Source organism: Loxodonta africana, chromosome 18, assembly GCF_030014295.1.
Source record: "Loxodonta africana isolate mLoxAfr1 chromosome 18, mLoxAfr1.hap2, whole genome shotgun sequence".
Lineage (NCBI taxonomy): Eukaryota > Metazoa > Chordata > Mammalia > Proboscidea > Elephantidae > Loxodonta > Loxodonta africana.
This window is the reverse complement of record NC_087359.1, coordinates 60,291,792-60,305,041: the sequence shown is the minus strand read 5'-3', so window position 1 is coordinate 60,305,041 and position 13,250 is coordinate 60,291,792.

The window sequence follows — 13,250 nt, the reverse complement described above, 5'->3', positions numbered from 1 at the left end:
TCTCCCCTCCAGACAGGAGATGCCATCACAGTCTCAAGTGTCCACCTGATACAAATAGCTCACTCTTCATCAGCATCTCTCTCCTACCCATTGTCCAGTCCCTTCCATGTCTGATGAGTTGCCTTCGGGAACGGTTCCTGTCCTGGGCCAACAGAAGGTTTGGGGACCGTGAATGCCGGGATTCCTCTAGTCTCAGTCAGACCATTAAGTCTGGTCTTTTTATGAGAATTCGGGGTCTGCATCCCACTGATCTCCTGCTCCCTCAGGGGTTCTCTGTTGTGCTTCCTGTCAGGGCAGTCATCGGTTGTGGCCGGGCACCATCTAGTCTTCTGGTGTCAGGATGATGTAGTCTCTGGTTCCTGTGGCCCTTTCTGTCTCTTGGGCTCATAGTTATCGTGTGACCTTGGTGTTCTTCATTCTCCTTTGATCCAGGTGGGTTGAGACCAATGGATGCAACTTAGATGGCCGCTTGTTAGCATTTAAGACCCCAGACGCCACATTTCAAAGTGGGATGCAGAATGTTTTCATAATAGAATTATTTTGCCAATTGACTTAGAAGTCCCCTTAAGCCATAGTCCCCAAACCCCTGCCCTTGCTCTGCTGACCTTTGAAGCATTCAGTTTATCCCGGAAACTTCTTTGCTTTTGGTCCAGTCCAGTTGAGTTGACCTTCCGCATCACTGTTCTTTATTGTTACATAATATTCCATTGTGTGAATATACCAAAATTTATCTATTTGTCTGTTGATGGACACCTAGGTTGTTTCTATCTTTTTGCTATTGTGAACAGTGCTGCAGTGAACATGGGTATGCATGTATCTATTCATGTGACGCCTCTTATTTCTCTAGAATATATTTCAAGGAGTGAGATTGCTGGATCATATGGTAGTCCGATTTCTAGCTTTCTAAGGAAACACCAAATCAATTTCCAAATTGATTTTACCATTTTCCATTCCCACCAGCAGTGTGTAAGTGTTTCAGTCTCTCCACAACCTCGCCAACATTTATTATTTTGTATTTTTTGGATTAATGCTAGCCTTGTTGAGGTGACATGGTATCTCATTGTAGTTTTGATCTGCATTTCTCTAATGGCTAATATGGAAACCCTGGTGGTGTAGTGCCTGAGTGCTATGGCTGCTAACCAAAGGGTCAGCAGTTCGAATCCACCAAGCTCTCCTTGGAAACTCTATGGGGCAGTTCTACTCTGTCCTATAGGGTTGCTATGAGTTGGAATTGACTCGATGGCAATGGGTTTTTTTTTTTTTTTCTTTTTAATGGCTAATGATCATGAGCATTTATTCATGTATCTGTTAGCCACCTGAAAGTCTTCTTTGCCCATGTTTTAATTGGGTTATTTATCTTTTTGTTGTTGAGGTTTCGCAGTATCGTGTAGATTTTAGAGATTAGACCCTGATCGGATGTATCATAACCAAAAATTTCTTCCCAGTCTGTACATAGTCTTGTTACTCTTTTGATGACGTCTCTTGACAAGCATAAGTGTTTGATTTATAGGAGCTCCCAGTTACCTAGTTTCTCTTCTGGTGTTTGTGCAGTGTTAGCTGTGTTTCGTATTCTGTTTATGCCATGTATTAGAACTCCTAGCATTGTCCCTATTTTTTCTTCCATGATCTTTATCACTTGAGATTTTGTATTTAGGTCTTTGATCCATTTTGAGTTAGTTTTTGTACATGGTGTGAGGTATGGGTGTTATTTCATTTTTTTGCAGATGGATATCCAGTTATGCCAGCACCATTTGTTAAAGAGACTGTCTTTTCCCCTGTTACCTGACTTTGGGCCTTTGTCAAGTATCAGCTGCTCATAGATAGATAAATTTGTGTCTAGATTCTCAATTCTGTTCCACTGGTCTATGTACCTGTTGTTGTACCAGTACCAGGCTGTTTTGACTACCGTGGAGGTGTAATAGGTTATAAAGTCAGGTAGTGTGAGGCCTTCCACTTTGTTCTTCTTTTTCAGTAATGCTTTACTTATCCTGGGCCTGTTCTCTTTTCATATAAAGTTGGTGATTTGTTTCTCCACCTTGTTAAAAAATGTCATGGGAATTTGGGTCGGGATTGCATTGTATCTACAGATCGCTTTGGGCAGAATTGACATTTTCACAATGTTGAGTTTTCCTATCCATGAGCAAGGTATGTTTTTCTACTTATGTAGGTCTCTTCTGGTTTCTTGCAGTAGTTTCTTGTAGTTTTCTTTGTATAGGTCTTTTACTTTTCTGGTTAGATTTATTCCTAAGTGTTTGATCTTCTTGGGGGCTATTGTAAATGGTATTGATTTGGCGATTTCCTCTTTGAGTTCTCTTTGTTGGTGTAGAGGAATCCAATTGATTTTTGTGTGTTATCTTGTATTCTGATACTTTGCGGAAATCTTCTATTAGTTCCAGTAGTTTTCTTGTGGATTCTTTGGGGTTTTCTGTGTATAAGATCATATCATCTGCAAATGAGATACTTTAACTTCTTCCTTACCAATTTGGATGCCCTTTATTTCTTTTTCTAGCCCAATTGCTCTGGCTAGGACCTCCAGCACAATGTTGAATAAGAGTGGTGATAAAGGGCATCCTTGTCTGGCTCCTGTTCTCAAGAGGAATGCTTTCAGACTCTGTCCATTTAGGAAGATGTTGGCTGTTGGCTTTGTATAAATGCCCTTCATTATGTTGAGGAATTCCCTTCTATTCCTATTTTGTTGAGAGTTTTTATCATGAATGGGTGTTGGACTTTGTCAAATGCCTTCTCTGCATCAATTGATAAGATCATGTGGTTCTTGTCTCTTATTTATGTGATGGATTACATTGATTGTTTTTCTAATGTTGCACCATCTCTGCATACCGGGTATGAATCCCACTTGGTCATGATGAAATTTTTTTTTTTTTTATATGTTGTTGAATTCTATTGGCTAGAATTTTGTTTTCATGTCTATGTTTGTGAGGGATAATTTTCTTTTTTTGTGGTGTCTTTACCTGGTTTTGGTATCAGGGTTATGCTGTCTTCATAGAATGAGTTTGGGAGTATTCCATCCTTTTCTGTGCTCTGAAATATCTTCACTAGTAATGGTGTTAACCCCTCTCTGAAAGTTTGGTAGAATTCTCCACTGAAGCCATCAGCACCAGGGCTTTTTTTTTGTTGGGAGTTTTTTAACTACCTCTTCAATGTCTTCTTTTGTTACAGGTTTATTTAGTTGTTCTACCTCTGTTTGTGTTAGTTTAGGTAAGTAGTGTGTTTCTAGAAATTTGTCCGTTTCCCCTAGGTTTTCAAATTTGTTAGAGTACAATTTTTCATAGTATTCTGTTATGATTCTTTTAGGCTTCAGTTGTGATATTGCCCATCTCATTTCTTATTTGGGTTATTTACTTCCTCTCCTGTTTTTCTCTTGTCAGTTTGGCCAATGGTTTATTTTTTGTTGATCTTTTCAAAGAGCCAGCTTTTGGCCTTGTTAACTCTTTCAATTGTTTTTCTATTCTCTATTTCATTTTTTTTTAAATTTCATTTATTTCTGCTCTAATTTTTATTATTTCCTTTCTTTTAGTGCCCATGGGCTTCTTTTGCTGCTCTCTTTCTGTTTGTTTGACTTGTAGAGTTAATGTTTTGATTTGGGCCCTTTCTTCTTTTTGGACATTTGCATTTATTGGCATAAATTGACCTCTGAGCACTGCTTTTGCTGTGTCCCAAAGGTCCTGGTAGAATGTGTTTTCATTCTCATTTGATTCTGTGAATTTCTTTATTCCATCCTTGATTTCTTTTATAACCCAGTAGTTTTTGAGCAAGGTGTTGTTCAGTTTCAATGTATTTGATTTTTTTCCCTTGCTTTTTCTGTTATTGATTTCTACTTTTATGGCTTTATGGTCAGAAAAGGTGCTTTGTAATATTTCAATGTTTTGATTCTGTTAAGGCTTGCTTTGTGGCCTAATATGTGGTCTATCCTGGAGGATGTTCCATGTGTGTTGGAAAAGAAAGTATCATTGGCTGCTGTTAGGTGGAGTGTTCTGTATATGTCTATAAGATCGAGGTGATTGATTGTAGTGTTTAGATCTTCCAAGTCTTTACTGAGCTTCTTTCTGGATGTTCTGTCCTTCACTGAAAGTGACGTGTTGAAGTCTCCTACTATATTGTGGAGCTGTCTATTTTCTCTTTTCAATGCTGTTAAAGTTTGTTTTATATATTTTGGAGTTTGGTTTTTTTTTTTTTTTTGGAGTCCTGTCATTGGGTGGGTAAATATTTATTATGGTTATGTCCTCCTGGTGTATTGACCCTTTAATCACTATGTGGTGTCCTTTCATATCCTTTGTGGTGGATTTTGCTTTAAAGTCTATTTTGTCAGAGATTAATATTGCCATGCCTGCTCTGTTTTGATTGTTGTTTGTCTTGATTTTTTTTCCCATCCTTTCGGTTTTAGTTTGTATCTTTGCATTTAAGATCTCTTGTAGGCAGCATATAGATGAATCATATTTTTGTATCCAATCTGCCATTCTCTGTCTCTTTATTGGTGCATTTAGTCCATTTATATTCAGTGTAATTATTGATAGGTATGAGTTTAGTGCTGTCGTTTTGATGTTTTTTTTGTGTGTGTGCCATTGACAGTTTTTTGTTCTACTTTATTTTCTGTGCTGAGTCATTTTTCTTTATGTATTTTCTTTTCATCTTTCTCATTGTTGTTGATTTTATATTTGCTGAGTCTTTATGTTATTTTTTTTTGATGTGTAGAATTGTTAGTTTCCTTTGTGGTTATCTTAATATTTACCTCTATTTTTCTAAGTTTAAGCCAATATTTTATTTCTTGATATCCCTTGACTTCCTTTCCATATGGAAGTACTACAACTACATTAATTAGTCCTTCTTTTTTGTTTTAATATTGTCATCTTTTACATATTAACATCTCTGTTTCCCTATTTTCAGTGTTTTACCTTTGATTTATTTTTGTGACTTCCTTATTTGGGTTGATATCTGGTTGTTCTGTCCTGTGTTCTAGTCTTGGGTTGTTATCTCATGTTATCGATTTTCTAACCAGAGGACCCCTTTTAGTATTTCTTGTAATTTTGGTTTGGTTTTTACAAATTCCCTTAACTTCTGTTTATCTGGAAATGCCCTAATTTCACCATCATGTTTGAGAGACAGTTTTGCTGGATATATAATTCTTGGCTGACATTTCTTTTTCCTTCAAGGCTTTGTATATGTCATTCTATTGCCTTCTTACCTGCATAGTTTCTGCTGCGTAGTCAGAGTTTAGTCTTATTGACTCTCCTTTGTAGATGACTTTTCATTTATCCCTAAAAAATCCCTAGCTGCTCTTAAAATGCTCTCTTTATCTTCAGTTTTGGCAAGTTTGATTATAATATTCTTGGTGACGTTCTTTTGGGGCCTACCCTGTGCAGGGTTGAATAAGCTTCTTGAATAGATATCTTTTCATCTTTCAAGATATCAGGAAGTTTTCTGCCAACAAATCTTCAACAATTCCCTCTGTATTTTCTGTTATTTCTCTCCCCACCCCCAACCCCGTTCTGGCACTCAGATCACTCATAGGTTATTCCTCTTGATAGAGTCCCTCATAATTCTTAGGGTTTCTTCATTTTTTTTAATTCTTTTGTCTGATTTTTCCTCAGATAAATTGGTGTCAAGTGCTTTATTGTCAGTCTCACTAATTCTGACTTCCATTGCCTCAATTTTGCTCCTATGACTTTCCATTGAGTTGTCTAATTCTGAAATTTTATTGTTAATCTTTTGGATTTCTATTTGCTGTCTCTCTATGGATTCTTACAGCCTGTTAAATTTGTCATTATGCTCTTGTATAACCTTCTTAAGTTCCTCTGTTGCTTTGTCTATGTGTTCCTTGGCTTGGTTTGCATTTTGCCTGATCTCCTTCCTGATCTCTTGAAGAGGTCTGTATGTTAATCTTTTGAATTCTACCTCTGGTAATTCCAAGATATTATCTTCCTCTGGGAGGTTTCTTGGTTCTTTGTTTTGGTTGCCTCTTTATGTGATTTGACATTGACTATTGTCTCCAACCCATCAATAAGTTATTATATTTATTTTTAGTTTGCTTACTGTGTTCTAGCTTCTTGTTTTGTTACGTTTCAATATGCCCAAATAGGCCGGTCGTGTGAGATGCTTTGATTATTGGCGTCTTTGAAGCTTTCACGTCCTGTCACCAGGTGGTTAGAGCTGTTACCAGGTATGTGAGCGCAGGAGTCCATTTACTTTTCTTGTGTGAATTCAGCTCAGGTATCCAGGTTGTCAGTCACCAAGTGTGTGGTGCAGGCTCTCACCTACAGTCCTAGATGGGCAGGGCTACATAGGGGTGATTGGAGTAGGCACGGGTATCTGGCTGTAGTAGGGGGTTATGTGCTGAGCAAGTTAGGGGGCTGTTGGCTGCCCCTGAGTGCCTGGGTGGAAGGCATGTGCCTGTTCCCTAGAGCACATAGGTGGGTGGGTTTTGCAGCCAGACTTTGGGCATCCAACGCTATTGGCTGTAAGGACTGGGAGGCACCACTTATTCTCAGACCACTGTCGAGGGTGGCTGGGTGGAGTGTGTGGAGCCACCAGCCCTCAGGCACCTGATGTGAGTAGGTAAAGACCCTGCTTAATGGGTAGAGTGGTGTCAAATGTCACGAATCTGCCACTCTCCTTGGCTGTTGCAGTTGAAAATAGGCTTCATGTATATACCTTGTTGTACTGTGCTAATGAGGGTCTACACTGTTGAAATGGGTCCACACAGGTCTAAGCAGGGGCGAAAGACACTGAAAGTCTGTGGACCCCTTATGCCTGTGCCTAGGCAAAGGGGCTGTGCCTGTCCTGAGTTCCCGGCTTAGGGGAGCTGGCAGATTATTTTTCCCCGTTTGTTAATTCATTCCCTCTCCAAAGGTGGGAGAGTGGCTCGGGGAAAGCAATGGGTCCCACTTCCGGCCCAGGGGGCATGGCAATTGCTGAAGCTGGACCAGGACTGGAGCAGAATAGGGAAGAGGCAGGTAAATGGGAGAGAGGTACTTCCCAGAGGAGGGAAGAGTTTTTTTGATCCCCCGCAATAGGTTAGATGCTTGCACTTAACTTTTGCAGATTCAGCGACACTTCTCCCTGGTTCCAGAGGCTTGAGCAGGCTCTTCACCGCTTGGTTTCTCCCGGTATGGAAAATATGTCCAGACTGCTACTGCTTTCCTCAGCCTGCACATCGGCTGATCCAGCTGCAAGGTGCTGGCCAGGTCAGGTCTGGCAAATCCTTGCTGCTTCTGAAGTGTCTCTCCCTCTCCCTGCCACTCAATCCACTCCTCAACTTTGTCATTGATGTTCAAGGCTCCTAGATTGTAATATATAATCAATTCACCTGTTTATTTGGGTCTTTGTTGTAAGAGAGACCACAGGAAGTGCCTGACTACTCTGCCATCTTGGCCCCGCCTCTACCATTGGGTTTTCAATGGCTGATTTTTCAGAAGTAGATTGTCAGGCCTTTTTCCAAGGCAGCTCTGGGTGGATTTAAACCTCCAACCTTTTGGTTAACAGCTGAGTACATTAATTGCACCACCCAGGGGCTCTGGCAACTTCTAAGTCATGTTCAATTGCCACCTTTGGCTGTTGCCTCCAAAGCATTGCCCATCTCCTGCACCACAATGTCTTCAGGACCCACCTCTCTTACTCTTTCTTTTTTTTTTTTAAATTGAACTTTAGATGAAGGTTTACAGAACAAACTAGTTTCTCATCAAACAGTTAGTACAAACATGGTTGTATGACATTAGTTAACAACCCCACAACATGTCAACACTCTCCCTTCTCAACCCTGGGTTCCCTGTTATCAGGTTTCCTGTTACCTCCTACCTTCCAGTCCTTGCCCCAGGGCCGTTGGACCCCTTTAGTCTTGTTTTGTTCCATGGGCCTGTTCAATCTTTGGCTGAAGGGTGAACCTCAGGAGTGGCCTCATTACTGAGCTGAAGGGGTATCCGCGGGCCATACTCTCAGGGTTTCTCCAGTCTCTGTCAGGCCAGCAAGCCTGGTCTTTCTTTTTGATCTCTTACTCTTTCATATTGGTTTTTATTTCTCTGTTCTTTTTTCTATTTCTACCTTGGGCCCCTTCCTTCTTTTGAGGTCAGGGATTGAGATATTAAGGGATGGGTGGTAGGTTGCCAGAGCCTGACTAAGGGCAAGGCCTCAAGACAATGGGAAAGGAGAAGGGCCTAGGGGAGCAGGTAAACCTCAGGCATTGAAGCTACAAGGCTTTTCTTCTTATTGGGAGGCCTAATGCTTTTTCGAGGGGAGTGGTGGTTCAGTGGTAGAAATCTCACCTTTCATATGGGAGACCCAGGTTCAATTCCTGGCCAGTGTACCTCATGCACAGCCACCACCCAACTGTCAGAGGAGGCTTGCATGTTGCTATTATGCTGAACAGATTTCAGCAAAGCTTCCAGACTAAGATGGACTAGGAAGAAAGGCCTGAAGATCTAATTCTGAAAATCAGCCAATGAAAACCCTATGGATCACAACAGTCCGATCCACAACTGATCATGGAAATGGTGCAGGATCGGGCAGTGTTTCATTCAGTTGTGCATGGAGTCACCATCAGTCAGGGGCTAATGCAAGGACAGCTGCCAACAACAATGCTCTTCTAGTTGAGAGGTTTTTATGTAAAGTTAAAGCCTGCTGGGACAGGGCTGGCAACTCTCAGCCGTATCCCCCCTTCTTTCGCTCTCATCTGGCTGCTGGATTAGACAGAGTTTTCCTTATTGGAATTTACTGGCCTCTCGAATCTGTGGTTTGGTGTCTCCCAACAATTCTGGAAAACTTTCAGCCATTATCTCTTCAAATATTTGCCTCACTTTCTGAGACTGTAATTAAACATATATTAGACCTTTCTTTCTAGCCACTGTATCTTCTCTATTTCATTCCCTTTTTTTCTCTATATGCTGCATACCGGGTAATTTCTTGTTATCCTGTACTTCATTAATTCTCTGTTCAGCACCATCTAAGCTGCTTTTAAATTAATTAATTTAGATTTTAAAATTTTTATTGTGTGTGAAATATATATAAAAACACTTGCCATTTCAGCCATTTTTACATGTATAATTCATTGACATTAATTATGTTCATCACACTGTACAACCATCACCAGTATCCGTTTCCAAATTTTTTCATCACCCTTAACAGAAACTCTTACCCCTTAAGTAATACCTTCCCATTTCCCCCTCCCACCCACCCTTGGTAACCACTGATAAACTTTGGTCTCTGTGCATTTGCCTATTCTAGATATTTCTGATAAGTGGGATTATTAAAATATTTGTCCTTTTGTTTCTGACTTTTTTTCACTCAGCATAATGTTTTCAAGGTTCATCCATGTTGTAGCATGTACCAGAATTTCATTTCTCTTTATGGCTGAATAATACTCCAGTATTTTTTTTTTTTTTATGGATATACCACATTTTGTTTATCCATTCATCTGCTGATGGGCACTTGAGTTGTTTCCACCTTTTGGCTGTTGTGAATAATGCTACAATGAACACTGGTGTACAAATATCTGTCTGACTCACTGTTTTTAGTTCTTTTGGTTATAAACCTAGGATGGTATTGCTGGGTCCTATGGTAAGTCTATGTTCAATTTTTTGAGAAACCGCTATGTTTTTCACAGTGGCTACACCATTTTACAGTCAACTAATTAAGTTTTAATTGCAGTTATTATATATATTTTTTATTTCTAGAATTTCATTGAGGTCTTGTTTACATCACTTTGTATAATTTCTAGCTGCCAGCAGTTATCTTCAAGCTTGTCTTTTATTTATTTGATCACGATAAGCATGGTTCTTTTATAGTCTATGCCTGGTAATTCTAATATGTGAAGTCTTCACAGGCATTTTCCAGTTGTCTCTTGTTTCTAGGGTTCTACTGGCCTTATTTTCTTGTGGGCTTGGGCATCTTTAACCATTTTCTGTTAACTGATCTTGAGCAAAGTATGTTTAAGAATAATTTGAGTATGAAGGGGACTTCCTCTGGAGAGGACTGTTTACTTCTGCCAGGCACTATGGGTACTACTAGTCCAGAGCTATCTAAACCCAGTTTCCAACTTGGGTTTCCTGGATCACCTAGGCATTGTGAACCTGGGCTGGCTTCATTCAGCTTACCCTAACCCTGATGTTTAGCTCTTTGGGGGTCTCAGCTTATCGAGGGGAGAACCTTCTATTAGACTATCCACCATGTGCAGACACTGGGCTTGGATTTCTATCTCCTCACTCTACCAGGCCATTGAAATGAAAATTCAGATCTTCTGGGATTGACAGATGCTCTTCAAGGGAAAAGCGGTTTCTATGCTCTGATTCTTTCTTCAACATTGGCCTGCTAATTCAGCTCTCCACTGCTTTTAAGATGTTTTTAGTATTTTATCTATCATTTTTTGTTTTTAGTGGGATAATTGGTCCAAATAACCTAGCCTGTCATTATCAGGCTTTCAACTTGTTTGCAATCAGATTACTGATACCCAGAATACACCAACCCTCCAGTATGTCCTCCGTTTGCACATTTGCAGGCCATCTCCCCACTCCTCCCCTGCTTTCTTCCTCAGATACAAAGAGTGAAAAAAGACAATGGCGATTGTCAATAAAGATGACCACCTCCCTCAGAGGGCAACAGGAGTGGGAATTTTAATAATAATAGCCACTATGAAAGCCAGATTTAGGGATGGGTGAGCCCAGTTGGCAGAGGGGCCAATATACATGGAACCCTAAAGCATCATCATGAATTGGAATAAGATAGAAGAGAATTTTGTTAGCCAGAACTCCTTTTCACAGACTTACTGTATTTGCTTAGAAGGAGGATTATTTTGATAAGATAATAGGTATAAAGGTGTGACCCCCCCACCCCCCCACCCCCACCCCAGGTCAACTGCCAGCGGATGAGATTGGGTCCTGTTTACTACACAGCTTTTATTTTGAGGAACAGGCCTTGCAAATTGTCAGCCAAGCTGAATTGTTCAGAATAATAGAGAAGCGTGGTCCTGTCTTCACCTTTCCTCTTTGGAATACCTAACCTCTGTAAATAAGGTGTTGAACAAATATTTGAAGAAAATCTGTTTTCTCTTAATAAGGATAGCAAGAACCTGGCAAGAGTAGTTGCCCCTGGGGAGTGACACTGGCTGGAATCTTGTTACATATAGGAAAAGCTTGAGAAGAAAATGCTGTACAGATAATTGCCATACACACCAGTCCTGATGGGGCTCAGGGATGGGCTCTTGGCATCATCAGGATTCTGCTTACTTACAGCTCAGCTCCTGAACTCAGCCAGGCTTTTGGCCTGGGTGAGATGGAAAGTCGGGAAAGGTCCGAGAGCAGGTAAAGGGTTGTCTGCAGCACCTGACAATTTAGAGAATATAAAGGGACTGGGATTGCTGGCCGCACACTGGGTCTCACCCCACTGAAGTAGGGTCCTTGTACAGGACCCTGAAGGGATCTGTGCCGATTTCGCAGTGACGTGGTGGGCATTAGCCAACTGCTCCCCAGCTTCCTGCCTCATCCTTGGCAGCACTTCCTGGCTTTAGATTCCTTCTCCCTTGCTCTCTAGCTTGCTTTCTCACTCTCCACCTCTCATACTTATCCACCTTTATTTTCTTTTTCATGTTGAGAGGGGCAACAGAAGGGAAGATTTGGAAAAGACATTGGGAAGGTTCCATCCAGCTCTGTTGGGAACAGACTATAAGTGCTCCTTGTCCAGAATTCTTAAAGGAAAGAGAAAGCTGCTTTTCCTGGAATGGGCTGGGGAGGTCTGCCTGGAACACGTTTAAAAAAGCGCTGTGGACACCCTGGGGGTCCGGGAAACACTGATCCTTCTCATGGCTCCTTAATAACCTCTCACATTGCCTAGCTTGTCACAGGTGGCAGGGTGCTGACTTCCTAGGCATCTCATTCAATCTCCGCAATACCCTCATTTTGCAGATGAGGAAACTGATAGTTAATAAGCGGCAGAGCCAACGTTCTAACCCCCCACCCAGGGTTTCATACCCAGAGCCTTTCTCACATCCAGACATATGCCCCAGGCTCTCACTGCATCATACCTTGGGTCCAGCGCTCAATTCTTTTGTAGAGAACAGGCAAGACTGTGACTTGCTCCATATTGCAAGTAACAGCATTCCCACCCCCCACCCCTGCTAAGAAAGAGAAAGAACATAACATCCAATGGGAAGAAATTTTAAAACAGGCCCTAGGGACCTTCGGAGAAGCTGTTTGATTTATTCCAGTCCCTACTGGAATTCTGTGCCACATTTATAAACGTCAGCACCAGAAATGAAGTTCCCACTGCCCTGGCAGCTGCTGGTTGCTGCTGTTGCTCACCAAGGGTTCAGATAAAGCGTTTCCCCCCCCCTTGATTTATAGGGAGCAGAGAATAAAAAGAAAAATAAAAGCCCCCTGGAGCACGGATGGAAGGGAGGGGCAGCTTCTCAGGAGAAGAAAAGGAGCAATCCAAAAAGTACGGTGGTATTAGTGGCAGGTAGAGAGGGGTGGATGTTTGTCTGTGTCTGTCAGTGTGTAAGGAAAAAACGTGATTTTTTTTTTTTAACAAACATTTCTTTACAGGGGAGATATCTTGTTTAAAAATTATGTGCACAAAATTGTTAAAGTGATGTTTTTGAAACTCAATTGTTCTTTGACCAACTTAATTACTGTCACTGTTTTCAAGGCCAAAACCATTTTGATTAACATGGGAGAGTCTGTAAACAAAAAAGCAATGACTAATAGAATTCATGTGTGTATTTTAAGAGCAAAATTTAAAAGCTCATTGTGTTAGTTTCCTAAGGCTGCCATAACAAATTACCACAAACTTGGGAACTTAAAACAAGAGAAATTTATTCTCTTACAGTTCTGGAGGCCAGAAGTCCAAAGACAAGGTATCAGCTGGGCCATGATCCCTCTGAAGACTCTAGGAGAGAATGCTTTCTTGCCTTTTCCAGGTCCTGGTGGCTCCAGGCATTGCTTGACTTGTGGCAGAATAATTCCAGTTTCTGTCTCTGTCTTCACATGGCCTTCTCCCCTGAAAGGACACAATTTTTAAGACCATATGGAAAATAAATAACTTATGCTTGTGCAGAGAGAGGAGAAGTACTGAAATCCATGTTTTCTTTCAGGGGCTCAGTGAAGGAAAGGGGGTCTGTGAGGTTGTCTCTGTGACCTCCCTGAGTAGGAGATGCTGTCCTCTGGGGCCTGGGGCAGAGAGAGGTTGGCAGAGACTTAGAGAAAAGGGGGTCCTGGCAGAAGCCTACAAAGAAAGGATAACCTGAAAGGACC